Here is an 18,277-nt window from a genome sequence, read left to right on the forward strand (position 1 = left end):
TCCGGTGCCGCTTTGCCCGATTTCCGGTGCCCACACATGGGAAGAGTGGCACCTAAAATGGAGGCTCCCTGGCAGGTAGGAAATCCAGGGGATTTCCGGGATTTTTCTCCATTCGAGAGAACAGCAGGAAACGGATTAAAACCCAGGGGTTTCCCGCGAAAAACAGGATACTTGGCAGCTAAGTACCAGAAGCCAAGCTGGGGATCTCTAGCCCTGGAATCTGTGGGGTAGAGCTCACATTTAGAAAAAAACCTAATAAATTCCTCTTTGAAGCAGTCCCTGCATACTTTGGGAATGATGCACCCGTGCAGTGCCTGGTTAGAGTGGGAATAGATCCAAGAGGTGCAGCTTTCCCAAAAGGGAAGCTGACTATGATGGCTCACCCTGGCCTATCAAAGTAATCACCGTGAGGAGAAACAATATCAGTGCTTTGAATGTGGAAAGGGATTCAGGTGGAAAAGTAGTCTCACTTCCCATCAAATAATTCATACAGGTGAGAAAACATATCAGTGCTTGGAATGTGGAAAGATCTTCAGTCACAGGCAGAGTCTCACTTCCCATCAAAAAGTTCATACAGGGAAGAAGCCCTATCAGTGCTTGGAATCATAGAATCATAGAGTTGGAAGAGAACACAAGGGCCATCCAGTCCAACCCCCTGCCAAGCAGGAAACACCATCAAAGCATTCTTGACATATGCCTGTCAAGCCTCTGCTTAAAGACCTCCAAAGAAGGAAACTCCACCACACTCCTTGGTAGCAAATTCCACTGCCGAACAGCTCTTACTGTCAGGAAGTTCTTCCTAATGTTTAGGTGGAATCTTCTTTAGAATCATAGAATCATAGAGTTGGAAGAGACCACAAGGGCCATCCAGTCCAACCCCCTGCCAAGCAGGAAACACCATCAAAGCATTCCTGACAGATGGCTGTCAAGCCTCTGCTTAAAGACCTCCAAAGAAGGAGACTCCACCACACTCCTTGGCAGCAAATTCCACTGCCAAACAGCTCTTACTGTCAGGAAGTTCTTCCTAATGTTTAGGTGGAATTTTCTTTCTTGTAGTTTGAATCCGTTGCTCCGTGTCCGCTTCTCTGGAGCAGCAGAAAACAACCTTTCTCCCTCCTTTATATGACATCCTTTTATATATTTGAACATGGTTATCATATCACCCCTTAACCTTCTCTTCTCCAGGCTAAACATACCCAGCTCCCTAAACCGTTCCTCATAAGGCATCGTTTCCAGGCCTTTGACCATTTTGGTTGCCCTCTTCTGGACACGTTCCAGCTTATCAGTATCCTTCTTGAACTGTGGTGCCCAGAACTGGACACAATACTCCAGGTGAGGTCTGACCAGAGCAGAATACAGTGGTACTATTACTTCCCTTGATCTAGATGCTATACTCCTATTGATGCAGCCCAGAATTGCATTGGCTTTTTTAGCTGCTGCATCACACTGCTGACTCATGTCAAGTTTGTGGTCAACCAAAACTCCTAGATCCTTTTCACATGTACTGCTCTCAAGCCAGGTGTCTCCCATCCTGTATCTGTGCCTTTCATTTTTTTTGCCCAAGTGTAGTACTTTACATTTCTCCTTGTTAAAATTCATCTTGTTTGCTTTGGCCCAGTTGTCTAATCTGTTAAGGTCATTCTGAAGTGTGATCCTGTCCTCTGGGGTGTTAGCCACCCCTCCCAACTTGGTGTCATCTGCAAACTTGCTCAGGATTCCCTCAAGCCCATCATCCAAGTCATTGATAAAGATGTTGAACAAGACTGGGCCCAAGACAGAACCCTGTGGCACCCCACTAGTCACTACTCTCCAGGATGAGGAGGAGCCATTGATGAGCACCCTTTGGGTTCGGTCAGTAAGCCAGCTACAAATCCACTGAATGGTAGCATTGTCTAGCCCACATTTTACCAGCTTCTTTACAAGAATATCATGGGGCACCTTGTCAAAGGCCTTGCTGAAATCAAGATAGGCTACATCCACAGCGTTCCCTTCATCTACCAGGCTTGTAATTCTGTCAAAAAATGAGATCAGATTAGTCTGACATGACTTATTTTTCAGGAACCCATGCTGACTTTTAGTGATCACAGAGTTTCTTTCTAGGTGCTCACAGACTGTTTGCTTAATGATCTGCTCTAGAATCTTTCCTGGTATTGATGTCAGGCTGACTGGGCGGTAATTGTTTGGGTCCTCTCTTTTCCCCTTTTTGAAAATAGGGACAACATTTGCCCTCCTCCAGTCTGCTGGAACTTCGCCTGTTCTCCAGGAATTTTCAAAGATTATTGCCAGTGGTTCTGAAATCACCTCTGCCAGTTCTTTTAATACTCTTGGATGTAGTTCATCTGGCCCTGGAGACTTGAATACATCTAAACTAGCCAAGTATTCTTGTACTACCTCCTTACTTATTCTGGGCTGTGTTTCCCCTGCTGAATCATCTGCTCCATATTCTTCAGGTCGGGCGTTGTTTTCTTTCTTGGAGAAGACTGAGGCAAAGAAGGCATTGAGGAGTTCTGCCCTTTCTCTGTCCCCTGTTTGCATTTCACCATCTTCTCCTCTGAGTGACCCCACTGTTTCCTTGTTTTTCCTTTTCCTTCTTTCTTGTAGTTTGAATCCATTGCTCCGTGTCTGCTTCTCTGGAGCAGCAGAAAACAACCTTTCTCCCTCCTCTATATGACATCCTTTTATATATTTGAACATGGCAATCATATCACCCCTTAACCTTCTCTTCTCCAGGCTAAACATACCCAGCTCCCTAAGGCGTTCCTCATCAGGCATTGTTTCCAGGCCTTTGACCATTTTGGTTGCCCTCTTCTGGACACGTTCCAGCTTGTCTGTATCCTTCTTGAATTGTGGTGCCCAGAACTGGACACAGTTCTCCAGGTGAGGTCTGACCAGAGCAGAATACAGTGGTACTATTACTTCCCGTGATCTAGATGCTATACTCCTATTGATGCAGCCCAGAAATGCATTGGCTTTTTTAGCTGCTGCATTCACACTGTTGACTCATGTCAAGTTTGTGGTCTACCAAGGCTCCTAGATCCTTTTCACACGTACTGCTCTCAAGCCAGGTGTCTCCCATCTTGTATTTGTGCCTTTCATTTTTTTTTTTTTTTTTTGCCCAAGTGTAGTACTTTACATTTCTCCTTGTTAAAATTCATCTTGTTTGCTTTGGCCCAGTTGTCTAATCTGTTAAGGTCATTTTGAAGTGTGATCCTGTCCTCTGGGGTATTAGCCACCCCTCCCAATTTGGTGTCGTCTGCAAACTTGCTCAGGATGCCCTCAAGCCCATCATCCAAGTCATTGATAAAGATGTTGAATAAGACTGGGCCCAAGACAGAACCCTGTGGCACCCCACTAGTCACTACTCTCCAGGATGAGGATGAGCCATTGATGAGCACCCTTTGGGTTCGGTCAGTAAGCCAGTTACTGACTGAATGTGGAATGTGGGATGAGCTTTAGGACGACCAACCATCTCACCTCCCATCAAATAATTCACAACGGGGAGAGACCATTTCGATGCCCAGAATGTGGAAAGAGCTTCAGAAGGAGGGCAGGCCTCATGCTCCATCAAAGAACTCATACAGGGCACAAACCGTATTTGAAATGTGGAAACAGCTTCCCTTCCAAGAGGAGTCTAGCTTCCCATAAAGAAATTCATATGGGGGAACGCATATTAGTGCGTGAAATGTAGGTAAGAAATACTTCCATCAACATTAGTCACCGAGGGCAGAAACTATTTCAAGAATATGGAGGGAACTTCAATCATCATCATCATCATCATCATCATGAGTTTGGATTTGATATCCTGCTGTATCACTACTCTAAGGTGTCTCAAAGTGGCTAACAATCTCCTTTGCCTTCCTCCCCTTCCTCCCCCAGAACAAACACTCTGTGAGTTGAGTGAGGCTGAGAGACTTCAGAGAAGTGTGACTAAAATCTCACACCCAATCCAAAAACCTTTGCCTTTATCAAAGTGCCCTTTGATAAATTTGGTTTTGGCAACTGCAAAACAACATACAAGATCCTGCTTTTCCCCTGAGATATGACACTTGAAAATCGGTCATATTATATTTAGAAATGATTTTGGCCACGTAATAAACAGCAGTATTTTTCTTTTCAAATTTAATGAGTAGGAAATCTCCAACATTTATATTTTCAGGATTGGGAACATCAAAAATTGTACACTAGCAGGGCACTTCTATACATATCAATGTGCCCCATGTCTAAGTGTATCAAAGTGCCCCAACAGACATTTAAAAAAAACCTAACACTTATGAATAAAACCACTGACTTTATTTTAAAAATCACCTGCAATCCTGATTACTGAGTGGAATAACTTACCTTTGGTATTTTAAAATCTTAACTAAACAATGTAAAACAGCATTGGAACACATTACCATTTCACATAATTTTTTATTTGGCCACCCTAAAAGCACACCTACTCTCGTCAAACACCAACGGCTAACTGGTGGGCAGCGCGGTCACAACTGTTGTACTCACACCTGTATAGACACATTTTAGTGATGTCACGACACAAATAACGTTTCTCGAAATTGATATACAGTATTGTTGGTGTATCAATGTGCCCCTTGCATCAATGTGCCCCGCCTCCCCCTACGTACATGCCACGGAGGCTGCTTCCCTAGGCAAGGAATGAGCAGTAATGCCTAAATGGGAGGATCTGTATGTGATCCCATCTCTAGGTAAAGGTAAAGGGGCCCCTGACCATTAGGTCCAGTCGTGTCCGACTCTGGGGTTGCGGCGCTCATCTCGCTCTATAGGACGAGGGAGCCGGTGTTTGTCCGCAGACAGCTTCCGGGTCATGTGGCCAGCATGACAAAGCTGCTTCTGGCGAACCAGAGCAGCGCACGGAAACGCCATTTACCTTCCTGCCAGAGCAGTTCCTATTTATCTACTTGCACTTTGACATGCTTTTGAACTGCTAGGTTGGCAGGAGCTGGGACCGAGCAACGGGAGCTCACCCCGTTGCAGGGATTCGAACCGCCAACCTTCTGATCAGCAAGTCCTAGACTCTGTGGTTTAACCCACAGCGCCACCTGGGTTGCTCTGGTTGCTCCCCAGGGGCCTGCAGGGGATTCAGGGTGGGAGGCCAGTCTCTTCCTCTGGCCATTGCAGCCCCCAGGAGGCCTTGGAAGAAAGGCAGGAGACCCTCAGCAGGGAGCAGCCATGTCCGGTTCTTCTCCGCAATGGCTTCCTCTTCTGAGAGCTCCCTCTCTTATCTGGGCTGGACTGGGAGCACCCCAGTTGAGCCAGTTCCCCTGAGTCTCTCCACTGGGCTCCAGTGGCCCCCTGAGACCCATAGGGATCCGGAGTGGGAGCGACTTCTCCTGTTGAACTACCGCCTGAGGGGGAAGAACAAGCGAGGGCCGCCCAGAAAGGGACCCTGGAACTCTGAGGAGCCAGAAGTGGTCGGACGAGGAGAGAGGCTGCTCTGCGGAGGCCAAACCATCATGGCAGGAAGGCGGTTGAGGACGCCCCATGAGCACTGGCACCCGAAGGTGCCGCCCTCCTTCAGCTGGGAGGAGAGACCTCCGAGAGTGGGGGACCCATGAGGCCCACAGGGGAGCCATGGCTGAGGCCTCCAGAAGAAACAAAATGGCGTTCCCGCCTTTTTCGAAAAAGGGCGGGAAAAGCCATCTCCTGGCCCTACCACCTCCGTGGGTTCCTCCAGGGCCTACCTGGCCATGGGAGGGGGGATCCAGCTGCCCCCCAAACTCTTCCCTTCCCCAGACATTGGGAGGGGGGGAGGAACATGAAGAGAAGAAAGGAGAAATGAAGGAGAAGCTGGGAGGGGGAGCAGCCAAGAGGGAAACTCAGGGGGAAAACTCCCTCAGGAAACAGGGGCGAAGGAGAGGAGGATGCCAAGGGGAATCTGAAAGGGGATTGGCCAGCTCTTAAATGGAGAGGCTTCTGATTGGTCCTGCTCTGGGTTGAGAAATGGGGTTCTGAGAGCCCAGTATAAACTGGTTTTCTGGCAGGAAACCCAGGGAATGGATGGCAGGTGTCCCTCTTGCTTTGAACAGAAGTTGTGGGGGGGGGAGAGTCACAGAGGGGGGGGGCTGCCCCCTAAGCAACATTTGCCCCTCTCCCTCCTTTCCCAATCCTGGGCTTCGCCTTTCCTGCCTTTGGTGCTGTTACTAGGGGGGGGGGGGAGGCTTCCACATCTGCTCCCCCCCCCGATCGCTTGTGCGTTTCATTCTTCGCATGGAGCACTTCCTCATCTGTCTCTTTTCCTGGGCTGCAAAAGCAGGAAAGTGCACTTGGCGGGGAGGAGAAATTATTTTAGGAAGGGGAGGGCTCTCCTGGCTGGGAAGCACCCCCTTCCATTCTCCCCCCCCCCCACTTGCTGACCGGGAGGGTTTTGTTTTGTTTTTTTAAATTGAAGGGGGTGTCTTGATGGAGCCATTTCCTAGCCTCTTTTCCATCCCAGCCTTTCCTAGGGATCCAGGAGCCTCTATCTTGGGGGACGGGGTGCCCTCGGCTTTGCAAGGGTTAAAAGGAGCAAAGCTGGATTCCTAGAGAGGACAGGAAGTGAAGGGGGAGAGGGGTCAAGTTCTCCATGGCTAAATTCCATCCCTCCCATATCGCTTCCTGCAGGCAGAGAGGCGGTTGCTTTGTTTTCTCTTTCTCTTCCTTGGTGCCCCTCCTGGAATCCGGTGAGTCTCCTCTCTCTTCCCCCTGAAGGTGCAGTGGGGAGAATGGGGTCCCAGGGGTGCAGGGAGGGTGCATGGGGGTCCCTGTTCAGATCATGCACGGTGGGGGTCCTCCTTTGTCCTCTCTGCCAAGCCAGGGAGGGGGCGAGTTCGCAGGAGGTATGCAGCTCTGTTCTTCTTTTGGATCCAGATACTGCCTTCCTTTATGGGGAGGGGGCTTTGGGTAAAGAAAACCTGGGCATGCAGATAAACCCCCTTCAGATTGAGGGATAAGTCACATTTGTGAACAGAGGCTGCGGCCAGATGGAAACATTTGCACATGGGAGGAGCAAGTAGATGAACTAATGTGAAAGCAAATTTCAGAACTATCCACAGGAAATGCTAATGCAAGTATAAAAGACTCCTTCTCCCAACCTGGGTTTTGATAAACAAGAAATGGAAATTGGTGTTATCTCAAAAGAGCCTAGTTCTATCAAGCTACCCTAAGCTTTTGGGAATCTTGTCACAAGAGGAGCGTACAGCTCACCTCTGGAGTTTCTAAAGGGTCTCCATGCCTGGTGTTCTTAAGAACCCAACAGATTTAGGACGTGGAATATCTATACTTTGACTGCATCCATGCCATGGTGGGAGCAACATTTTGAGACTGGAGACTTGCGAAGATGCTGTATAAACACCGGGAATATCCAAGGAGGAGGGGTGTATTGGTCTCAAGATTATTCAAAAAGGTGACCTCACCAGCTCCTCTGCTTCCACATACAGCAAGACCTCCAAAAAGTCCTCAGTCCAAGGCAGATTATCATGCTTTAGTTGACGTAGACTCTGCAGGTGACAATCCTGACTAGCCGGCTGACCTGGAACCCAATAATAATGATAATAATAATGATGATAATAATAATAATAATAATTTATACCCATATTATCCCATATTAAACAATTTGGAGAGGGTGGCTCTTAGTTCGGCCCTCCAGTGTACACTAGTGGCCAAAATTGTGGAACCTTCTGGAAAAAGTGTACTGTATTTCCAAAGTTTGATGACTCATAACACTACTTTTTAACGGAGTAATACCAGTGGTTTGTTTTCCCCCCTGTGAGGATGCAGGAGGGTTAGAATTAGAATTGTATCCCCCCCCCCCCGCAATGGTGTTTTTCTTGAGTCAGAGTGAGAATATCCCTAAACATTTTTTCAAGGAAAAAAGCACTGAGTTATACTATAAAGTTATTTATCAATGGAAATGGTTACATTAACCCTAATGTATGAATTGTTTTTTCTAAGCTAAAACCTCAATATTCAGGTTGAATTGCTGTGTTGGCACTTTGCAATAAATAAGTGGGGTTTTGGCTGAAGGATAAAAGACTCCTCCTCCCAACCTTATGGGCAAATGAGGAGGGATTATCAGTCATTGGGTGGCTTGTACTAATAACAGAGGACATGGAAAGCATAAAATCCTTTTTGGATAACTGTAATAAAATTCTTACCATCCTGATAGGTACTTGTAAAACCTCCTGGAAAAAATCTAGCAGAGAGTCTGTGGGTTTTGATAAGAAATGGAAATTGGTGCTATCTCAAAAGAGGCTAGTTCTATCAAGCTACCCTGCTGAAAAAGTTTGCTGACCCCTGGTGCAGACCATGCCAGCCTTACGAAGTGGGGTGAGGAGCATACAGAGGAAATTGGAATCACTGGAGATGTTTAGAAATGGGGTTTCTGTTGGGGAGCAGCTGCCCCATTTGTGCTTCTCCAGGGGCAGGGGAATCCCTGCAGGGCCTCTGAGCCTCCCTTTGCTTCTTCCTCTCTCCCAGGACCCTGCAGCTTGTTTTGGCTCATCGATTCCTCAGGAAGAATGAAAGAGACTGATCCTGCAAACATAGCGAGGATGGAAGGAGGAAGATGGACGGTTGACCTGGTCAGGTTGTCTCCTGCATCCTTCCTCGCAGCCTCTGAATGTTCCCTCCCCTGGACTTCTGAGAGATCTGGTGAGTTCCAGGGGAGTGGAGATGGGGACATGGAGGGATGGAGCCAGAGAGGTATTGGGGCTTGCTCAGTTTGGGGATGGGGGGAAGCAGGCAGGCAGATGGAGATAGAGAAGGGGGACACTGCACCTTTGTCATCTGCAGGCAATTTGAGCTAGGAATAAATCACAGCTTCTCGGCCACCCCAATGTATTGGCAGCTCAAAATGTCTAATACCATTGCCGTGATCCGAATACCCTACCAATATCAAAAAATTTACCGCTCCATCACACAGCAGTAGAAGCAATGAGACTAAACTACAGTGGTACCTCGGGTTAATTCGTTCTGGAGGTTCGTTCTTAACCTGAAAATGTTCTTAACCTGAAGCACCACTTTAGCTAATGGGGCTTCCCACTGCCACTGGAGCACAATTTCTGTTCTTATCCTTAAGCAAAGGTCTTAACCCGAGGTACAATTTTTTTGTGGGTTAGCGTAGTCTGTAACCTGAAACGTTTGTAACCTGAAGCGTTTGTAACCCGAGGTACCACTGTACGTTACTTGATATACTGAAACATGTTTACATGTGCTTATATCTAATATATCTATATCTATTCTTTATTGATTTAGATTGTTTATACATTTATCCCATTCGTTATTCCAGACAATAAGCTACACTCAAAAAACCAAAATAATTCAACATCAAATAATACTGCTACATTAAGCCTTAAGAGTGAATTACATGTGCTTATATCTATATGAGACTTTACAGACTTTTTCAGAGGCACATAGCAGCATAAAACAAGCAGCAGCTGCTCTCACAGAACATCTCTCTCTCACTTGACAGTTGAGAACAGACCTAACTGAAAACATGGCCTCCTGGAGTGACAGTCACCTTTTCTATATCATCTTGGAGGCAACATTCACACACAGAGTTGTTAGGGAAGTTGAGGTAACTTCTGTCAGGTTTGGGTTTCTGTTTAAGCCTCTGCCCGTATTTTAAAGAGAAGACCAATGTTAGAGTTGGAGTGGATTTCATGATTGTGGCAACAAAAATCCGTCCTAGAAAAGAGCCAGACATTTTGAACCTCTGGTTCCCATAAATATGTCTCTGAATGCTGGTTGACAAAGGCCGTGACCTCTGTAGAATGACCTCACATCTTCCATTCTTCCTCTTTCACAAATGTTCATAAGCCTTGTTCAATAATTGGGGCCTCCGTTTTTTCCTGAGGATCTAATTAGTTTCACTCTTTGTTGTAGGTGGTGATGAATTGGAAATGAAGAATGGGGGAGACTATGACAAAATCCACACAGTGGAGAAGCCATATCAAATTTGGGAGTGTGGAGAGAGCTCCAGTCAGAGTTCCTGTTCCCATCAAAGAACTCACAGTGGGAAGAAAGGCTCTCAGTGCTCAGAATGTGAGAAGAGCTTCAGTTGGAAGGACAATCTCACTTCCCATCGAAGAATTCATACTGGAGAGAAACCCTATCAGTGCTTGGAATGTGGAAAAAGCTTCCGTCGCAGCTCAAATCTATATTCCCATCAAAGAATTCATACAGGGGAGAAACCATATCAGTGTTTAGAATGTGGAAAGAGCTTTCGGGAGGGGCCCAAGCTCACTTCCCATCACAGAATTCATACAGGGGAGAAACCCTTTCAGTGCTTGGAATGTGGAAAGAGCTTCAGTCACAGCCACAGTCTCACTTCCCACCAAAGAATTCATACAGGGGAGAAACCCTATCAGTGCTTGGAATGTGGAAAGAGCTTTCGTCAGAGTGGGGATCTCACTTACCATCGACGAGTTCATACAGGGGAGAAACCCTATCGGTGCTTGGAATGTGGAAAGAGCTTCAGTCTTAAACAGCATCTCACTTCCCATCAAAGAATTCATACTGGAGAAAAACCCTATCAGTGCTTGGAATGTGGAAAGAGCTTCAGTCACAACCAGAATCTCACTTCCCATCACAGAAACCATACAGGGGAGAAGCCCTATCAGTGCTTGGAATGTGGAAAGAGCTTCAGTAATAGGAGCATTCTTACTTCTCATCAAAGAATTCATACAGGAGAGAAACCCTATCAGTGCTTGGAATGTGGAATGAGCTTCACCCAAGGTGCCTCTCTCATTTCCCATCGAAGAATTCATACAGGGAAGAAACCCTTTCAGTGTTTGGAATGTGGAAAGTGCTTCAGTAAGAGCACCCATCTCACTTGCCATCAAATAATTCATACAGGGGAGAAACCATACCAGTGCTTGGAATGTGGGAAGAGCTTCAGTCTTAAACAGCATCTCACTTCCCATCGAAGAATTCATACTGGAGAAAAACCCTATCAGTGCTTGGAATGTGGAAAGAGCTTCAGTCACAACCAGAATCTCACTTCCCATCAAAGAATTCATACAGGGGAGAAACCCTATCAGTGCTTGGAATGTGGAAAGAGCTTCACAAGGAAGGATAGTCTCACTTCCCATCAAAGAATTCATACCAGGAAGAAACCCTATCAGAGCTTGGAATGTGGAAAGAGCTTCAGAAGGAGGGGCAGGTCTCATCCTCCATCGAAGAATTCATACAGTGGCACCTCGGGTTAAGAACTTAGTTTGTTCTGGAGGTCCATTCTTAACCTGAAACAGTTCTTTTTTAAAATAATAATAATAATTTTTATTGAATTTTACAAAAAAGAAAAAAGATCAAAAAAGCAATAATATCAGGATTATCACACCGTATCTCTTCAAACTTCCTCACTTCCCACTTCCCCTTCTCAAATTTCTTATTAATAGTTATCTTTTACAATTTCCGAATCTTAATTATACATCATAAAGCTACCTCCTATCTCCCATTTAAAAACATTCTTCTTAAATGATTCTTATATATTTTATATAGGAAAGTGAGGAAAAAGAAAAGAATAAAAAAGGAAGAAAAAACAAAAAAACTAAAACACAAAAATAAAAAACACACAATCACATCAAATGATTAGTCTAAGCATTTCAGACTTCCTTGTTTCCCCTTCTTGAGTTCCTTGTTAATAACTAATTATTGCAGTTTCCAAATCTTAATATACATTCTTAAAAACTTATTCTTATACAGTTACCCTTCATAATTTTCTATACTTCTATTACCCAAAAATATTCATGCTCTCAACCCAAAAATATTCATAGCTCCTTTTCTCAATCTTCCCCCCTTTTTATTCCCCCCCAAATCTAAATCAACCCCCTTCCCTTGGAATCGATGTCTCAAGAGATATCAGCTAACTCCTTAAAACTTTCCGAGTTCAGACCATTTCCCCCCCATCTATAATAATTCTACCCAAATTTCTCCTCACCCCACTCCTGTTCTGTCCAAATCCAAACCTTGCTCAGCCCTCTTAACCCTCTGCTGTATTCCCAACATATTGTCTTCAGTCTCCTTCTCTCTGTCCCCCACCTGCTTTCTTCCCCCCCCTCTCTCACTGGGGTGGGAACCTTTTTGCTTTTCCCTTTTTCTGGGGACTTTTGAGTCAGATCCCTTCCTCGTTCCACCCCTCCCACCGGTGGAGCAGTGATTTCTTCTTCCTCTTTTTCTATTTCAAAGTTCAGTTCTGTTGGTCCAGCAAGCTTCTCTCCCATGGTTCTTACTTTCCCTTTAGGGTTACGGATCTCCTCTGTCATTTCCAAAAAAATTCTCAAAATCAAGTCCCAACCTACATATTATTATTATTATTATTATTATTATTATTATTATTATTATTATTATTATTCCTCTTCTTCCTCCCTGAATTTATATGGATCTTCTAATTTAGAGCTCAGTTCTGGTATTTCAACAGTCTTCTCAACCATGGTAATCGCTACGCCTTTAGGATTACGAATCTCCTCTATCATTTCCAAAACTGTTTGCAAAATTAAGTCCCACTGTGCACCGTCCTTCCCAGAGTCCAGGGCTTTCTCTTCCATCTCCGCCTCCATAAATGTGGCAGAGCAGGAAGTGGTATTGTTGTTGTCTTTATTTTGTATATTCCAGATATAAAAAAAAAATAGTCCCGTCTGAGCTGGATCCACCTTCTATTTCTTTTGAACTTTCTCTTGTTATTCAATTTAGAATTCAGAGCTGAGTATCCTTAGAGTTTAACTTTATAACTTCCTCTTTCGCTTCGCTGCAGCTCTCGGTCTCAGTCTCATGTAAGCAAGCATATTCCTTTCTTATGACATCATAATGGCGGCTAGCTGGTCCTTCCTTTGACCCGACTCCAGGTTCCCGGGGTTTTTCCCCTTGTCAAATCGCTATCCCTTGCAGAGATTTAGACGCACAGCTTAACTTTCTCCCTTGCTCTGCCTCAGGGAGAAGTTTTTTTAAAAACAATTTTTGAGCTTTCCACAGCTTTACTGCATTGTCCATTACTTGAGTGGGGAGACTGACTTCCCTTTAGGTCTTCTCCCAAAGCCAATTACCCAGTCCAATTCGAAATTTTTAACTTGCTGAGTCCAAATCTCTTCTTTTTAAAGGAAATAACCTGCCGCTTTCAGGCTGTAGGCACGGAGCTTCGCTTCGTGGAGGCAACAATGGTGCCCAAAATGGCTCCCACGACTACCACTCAGCTGGCTCTTGGGGCTCTAACGAGCTTACCGGAGTCACCCTGGGGCTCTGCTGGGCTGTTTTGTGAGGAGTTTCAGGCTGGCAAGAGTTAAAAGCAGCCTGCGTCTGTGTGTCTCTGTGTTTTTGCCATGTCGCCTGACCACTGGAAAGGAGGGAGCAAAGGGGGATCATGTTACAGTCTTTGTTCTCTGACTGTGTGTAAATCAGTTTCGTTTTTGCCTGGCGAAGAGAGCAGTCATGCCTTGTCTCTCGCCGGGAGGCTGATGTTTATTGCTATGTAAATAATAAAGCAATTAGTTTAGAAGACGGACGATATCTGTGTGATTTTATGTGTGCTGCTCCTTGTAGTTCACACACAGCTTCTAACTGTGCAAGAAGATGATGTATTTTGCTATTTTTGCCAAGGTCCGCAGCTACTAAGGAAGCGGACTGGACTGCTGTGATGTTTGGCAAAGCCCCTAATGAGCTAACTAAATTACTCATTAGGAAGAAATTTAACATGTTTCGCCCCCGGGACGCTCTACCCGGGGTTCTTACGGGGGTCCGCGTCGCCCCCGCGGAATTCCCCCCTCCACGGAGCCAGAAACCTCGGAACTCAAGGTTTCTGCGCCTCTCCGCCAGCGCGGCAGACCAGAAGTCCAACCTGAAACAGTTCTTAACCTGAGGTACCACTTTAGCTAATGGGGCCTCCCGCTGCCGCCGCACTGCCAAAGCACAATTTCTTTTGTCATCCTGAAGGAAAGTTCTTAACCTGAGGTACTATTTCTGGGTTAGCGGAGTCTGTAACCTGAAGCATCTTTAACCTGAGGTATCACTGTACAGGGCATGAAGCGTATTAGAAATGTGGAGGCAGCTTCCCTTCCAAGAGGAGTCTAGCTTCCCATGAAGAAATTTATGTGATTGAGCGGGCGGTTGCTGAACAACTCCAGGCACGCCTGGAGGATGGGGAGCATTTGGATCCCTTCCAATTGGGAATCAGGCCTCATATTGGGACTGAAACTGCCTTGACCGTGCTGGTTGATGATCTCCGGCGGGCTAGGGACAAAGGTGAGAGCTGTTTCCTAGTTCTGCTGGAGCTCTCAGTGGCATTTGATACCATCAACCACAACATCCTTCTGGACCGTCTAGAGGGACTGGGAGCTGGGCGCACTGTTATACAGTGGTTCCGCTCCTTCCTCCCAGGCCGTGTCCTGAAAGTGGTGGTGGTGGGGGTGAGTGTTCAGACCCCTGGGCTCTCACTTGTGGGGTGCCTCAGGGTTCCGTCCTCTCCCCCATGCTTTTTAACATCTGCATGAAGCTGCTGGGAGAGATCATCAGGGGGTTTGGGCTGGGTGTTCATCAGTATGCGGATGATACCCAGCTCTACCTCTTTTTAAAATCGGAACCAGTGAAAGCGGTGAAGGTCCTGCGTTGAGTGTCTTGAGGCGGTTGAAGGATGGATGGCAGGTAACGGATTGAGGTTGAATTCTGACAAGACAGAAGTACTGTTATTGGGTGACGGGGCGGGCTGGTTTTGAGGACTCGTTTGGACTACTGCAACACACTCTATGTGGGGCTACCTTTGAAGGTGACCCGGAAACTACAACTAATCCAGAATGCGGCAGCTAGACTGGTGACTGGGAGCGGCCGCCGAGACCACATAACACCGGTCTTGAAAGATCTACATTGTCTCCCAGTACGTTTCTTGGCACAAGTGTTGGTGCTGACCTTTAAAGCCCTAAACGGCCTCGGTCCAGTATACCTTAAGGAGCATCTCCACCCCCATCCTTCTGCCCGGACACTGAGGTCCAACTCCCAGAGTCTTCTACTGGTTCCCTCACTGCGAGAAGCGAAGTTACAGTTATCCAGTCAGAGGGACTTCTCGGTAGTGGCGCCCGCCCTGTGGAATGCCCTCCTACCAGATGTCAAAGAAATAAACAGCTATCTGACTTTTAGAAGACATCTCAAGGGATCTCTGTTTAGGGAAGCTTTTAATATGTGATGAATTATTATAATTTAATGTTTTGCTGGAAGCCACCCAGAGTGGTTGGGGAAACCCAGCCAGATGGGTGGGGTATAAATAAATCATTGTTATGTTTTAAGGACTTTCCCACGCAATATGGAAATCCATGTCCATCTGATTGATTTCATGATTGATTTCATGAATGGCAGCCAGGAAGGACAGGATATTCCAGAATTTCCCACGATAGCCACTGATATGAAAAAGTGCCCTCCTTCACTGAATGAAAACAACATTTCTAATTCTTGCTGCATCTAAACTCTCAGCTGTTTCCTGCACAGAAAATAAAATGAATCCACCTTGAGATGCTTAAATACATTTCATTAGTGGCCTGTAGGAGAGAGGAGAGAGCCATCAGCCTCACTGAAAGTGGACTCACACCATAGTGAAACTGACCACAACTTTCACAATCATTAACATTTCATAAGGTTGCATTTCAACTGTATTTGCAGTTAGCTGCATTATTTACCCCCTTTGTAGGTTTGGGTTTTAAAATGTCACTTTGCACAATCGTAACATTCTCAAATGTAGCACACTCATTTTCAGTCGTTAGTTAGGCATCAGCTGCTACTGCACCTTCAACTGATAAGCACCTAAGTTCATTGTTCCTGGCATATGGGGGCAATTGGAACCTATGAAATCAGAGTGTGCCTCCAGACAGTCAATATTTTGCAGGAGGGATTCCAGCAGATGGCGGAACTTTGTTTTCCTGCAATTAAAGGTTTCTGCCATAGTGCAAGAAAGTCACCTTTTAAAAATGGTTTGCAATTCTGAAAGTTACACAAAAATGCATAGAAAAGTGTAGAACGATTATATGGTCTGGTTTTCCATCACTTAGGGAGTGTCAGGAAATAGGAGCTTGACACACAATTTGTAGGATCTTTGGATGATTCCCACTTCTAGATGAAGTTGTACTTCCTCTAAAAAAGCAAGTGCAGAGTTTGGGAGTACTCTTGGATACACCTCTGTCACTAGAGACCCATGTGTCCTCTATGGCTGTTTGTGAACAGGACTAGCCTGACCACTGGAGCATTGGTAAACTTGGAGATGGACTACTGCAACACACTCTTTCTGGGGCTGCCCGTGGGTATGGTGCAAATCTCTAGTTGGTGTAAAATGATGTGGCTAGATTGTCCTTGCAAGCTTTTGGTCAAGAACCTGTGGCACCCCCCCCCCATTTGAAGGACTATCCACTTAATCCTATTTTCTGCTTCCCGCAATTCCATTCCTGATCCACAAGAAGACCTCTTCTCTTATTCCATAACTACTAAGCTTACTCAGGAAGCACCTTTTTGAAAGCTTTTTTGGAAGTCCAAGTGTTTGTTTGCCTGTTTCTTTATTAAATTTGTACACTGCCCTTCACCCAAAGATCCCAGGGTGGTTCACAGCATAAAATAACAGGATAAGAGCAAAAAGTATATAATAAAAACAAAAACAATAACAAAACAATAAACCTACAAAAAATCTGCTGAATTGCCTCTGTCTTTACACGAAATTTCAGTTCCCTTTTTCACCTCTCAAATTCCCTATCCTATGCTGGCATCGGGGGGGGGGGGGATTTGTTAAAAGAACCAGAAAACCAATGCCAGCCAGCAACAGGATTCTGCCAGAGCTCACGTATGACAGTTCAGGTAAATTCTAACTATTGATGTTGGCCTTTTTCACCAGTCTGGCATTTGCATCGCACAATTTGGAGCTAGATCTTGGAGTTTTCACAAATATGTTTTTCTCCAGCCCTACAGTTGCAGGTGGAGCTGAATAAAGTTCATGAACTTGCAGAGGTGGTACTTCTTCTCCGTATAATTATCAAAATGATTGTGTGTGTGTGTTTGCTTCTACTTCTCACCAAAGATCTAGGGATTTGTCCAAAGATCACGCTTGAGTCCACTAGATTAGAAATCAGAAGAATTTGAGAAGATGTCATGGATCTGAGTCAGAAAGGTCTGGCACATATATGCCTCCTGAGCCACTCAAAACTTGGGTGGGCTGATATTTAGGACAGATGATAACTGTACCAGAATGAGGTTGGCTTCACTTCTCTCCACTTCAGATGTGATCCCTTTGCAGGACTCTGTTAGTAAGAAGAAAGTTACTGCATCTTGCAAGTACCACAACACAAGGCTCCTAATTCTTTGTAAGGGAGCAGTCATAAAGGAGGTGCTCGTTCCTGGGACCAGTGCAGAAAACCTCATAATAAATGTACCAGAATGAGGTTGGCTTGACTTCTCTCTTTGCAGGGCTCCATTAGTAAGAAGAAAGCTATTGTATATTGCAACCACAACAACAAAAGGCTTCTATATCTTTGTAAGGGAGCAGTCATGAAGGAGGTGCTCGTGCCTGGGAGTAAAAAGATGGTCCTCGTTCTACTGCTTCTACTGCTTCTAATGCCTTTGGGAGGCTGTTGGAAACTGCAGACAAAATGCCTCTTGTCTTTGGAAAGAGATAAGATAGATGCACCTAATTATTTCAGGCCAGGAAACCACCTCATCAGTGGGGTCATCTCTGCCACCAACACTGTGTTTCATCCTCATATCTTTAGTCACTGTCCTTCCACCAGCTTTTATTGGTAAGACGTTTTGTGGGGATGGAGTTACTGGTGCTCCACTTGCTACCATTTCCATGAGATCCAGCTCATCTCCAGTTATTTTCTGGGGCTTTCTCATTATTTGGTACCTGCCTTTAAGAACAAGAAAATCCCACTGGCAGATAAATTTGTGGGTGATTAGGCTCTCAGTGGCTACCAGTCACAATGGCTATGTTCTCCATTCACTCTCACAGGCACTATGCCTCTGGGTACCAGGAACTGAGAATCTCAAGTAGGGGAAGAGCTCTTGTGCTTCTCAGTTTTGCATGTGCATCTGGTTGGCCACCTTGAGAACTGGATGCTGGAACAGATGAGGGTGTCTTTTTGCATTAAGTTTAATATACAGGGGGAAATATCTACTTTCTGAAAGCGGAATCATGATAGTGCTTTCTGGATTTTTTAATCACCGTCTTAGATCCCCTTGTTAACAAACCCTGGCATCATCATCATCATCATCATAATTTTTATTATTAGAATATATGCTGCCCTATAGTAGTCATATACATCTTGACAAA

General features: G+C 45.4%; 1 pseudogene across 1 annotated transcript; it reads left to right on the plus strand.

Annotated features, from left to right (window-relative positions):
* The first annotated feature begins 6,570 nt into the window (after positions 1-6,570).
* Positions 6,571-13,485, plus strand: LOC132591282 (uncharacterized; annotated as a pseudogene). Its single transcript, XR_015948533.1, has 3 exons — positions 6,571-6,674; positions 8,470-8,643; positions 9,877-13,485. The product of XR_015948533.1 is annotated as an uncharacterized LOC132591282 (transcript).
* Positions 13,486-18,277: the final 4,792 nt, after the last annotated feature.

This window comes from Zootoca vivipara, chromosome 2 (genome assembly GCF_965207765.1).
Source record: "Zootoca vivipara chromosome 2, rZooViv2.hap1.1, whole genome shotgun sequence".
NCBI lineage: Eukaryota > Metazoa > Chordata > Lepidosauria > Squamata > Lacertidae > Zootoca > Zootoca vivipara.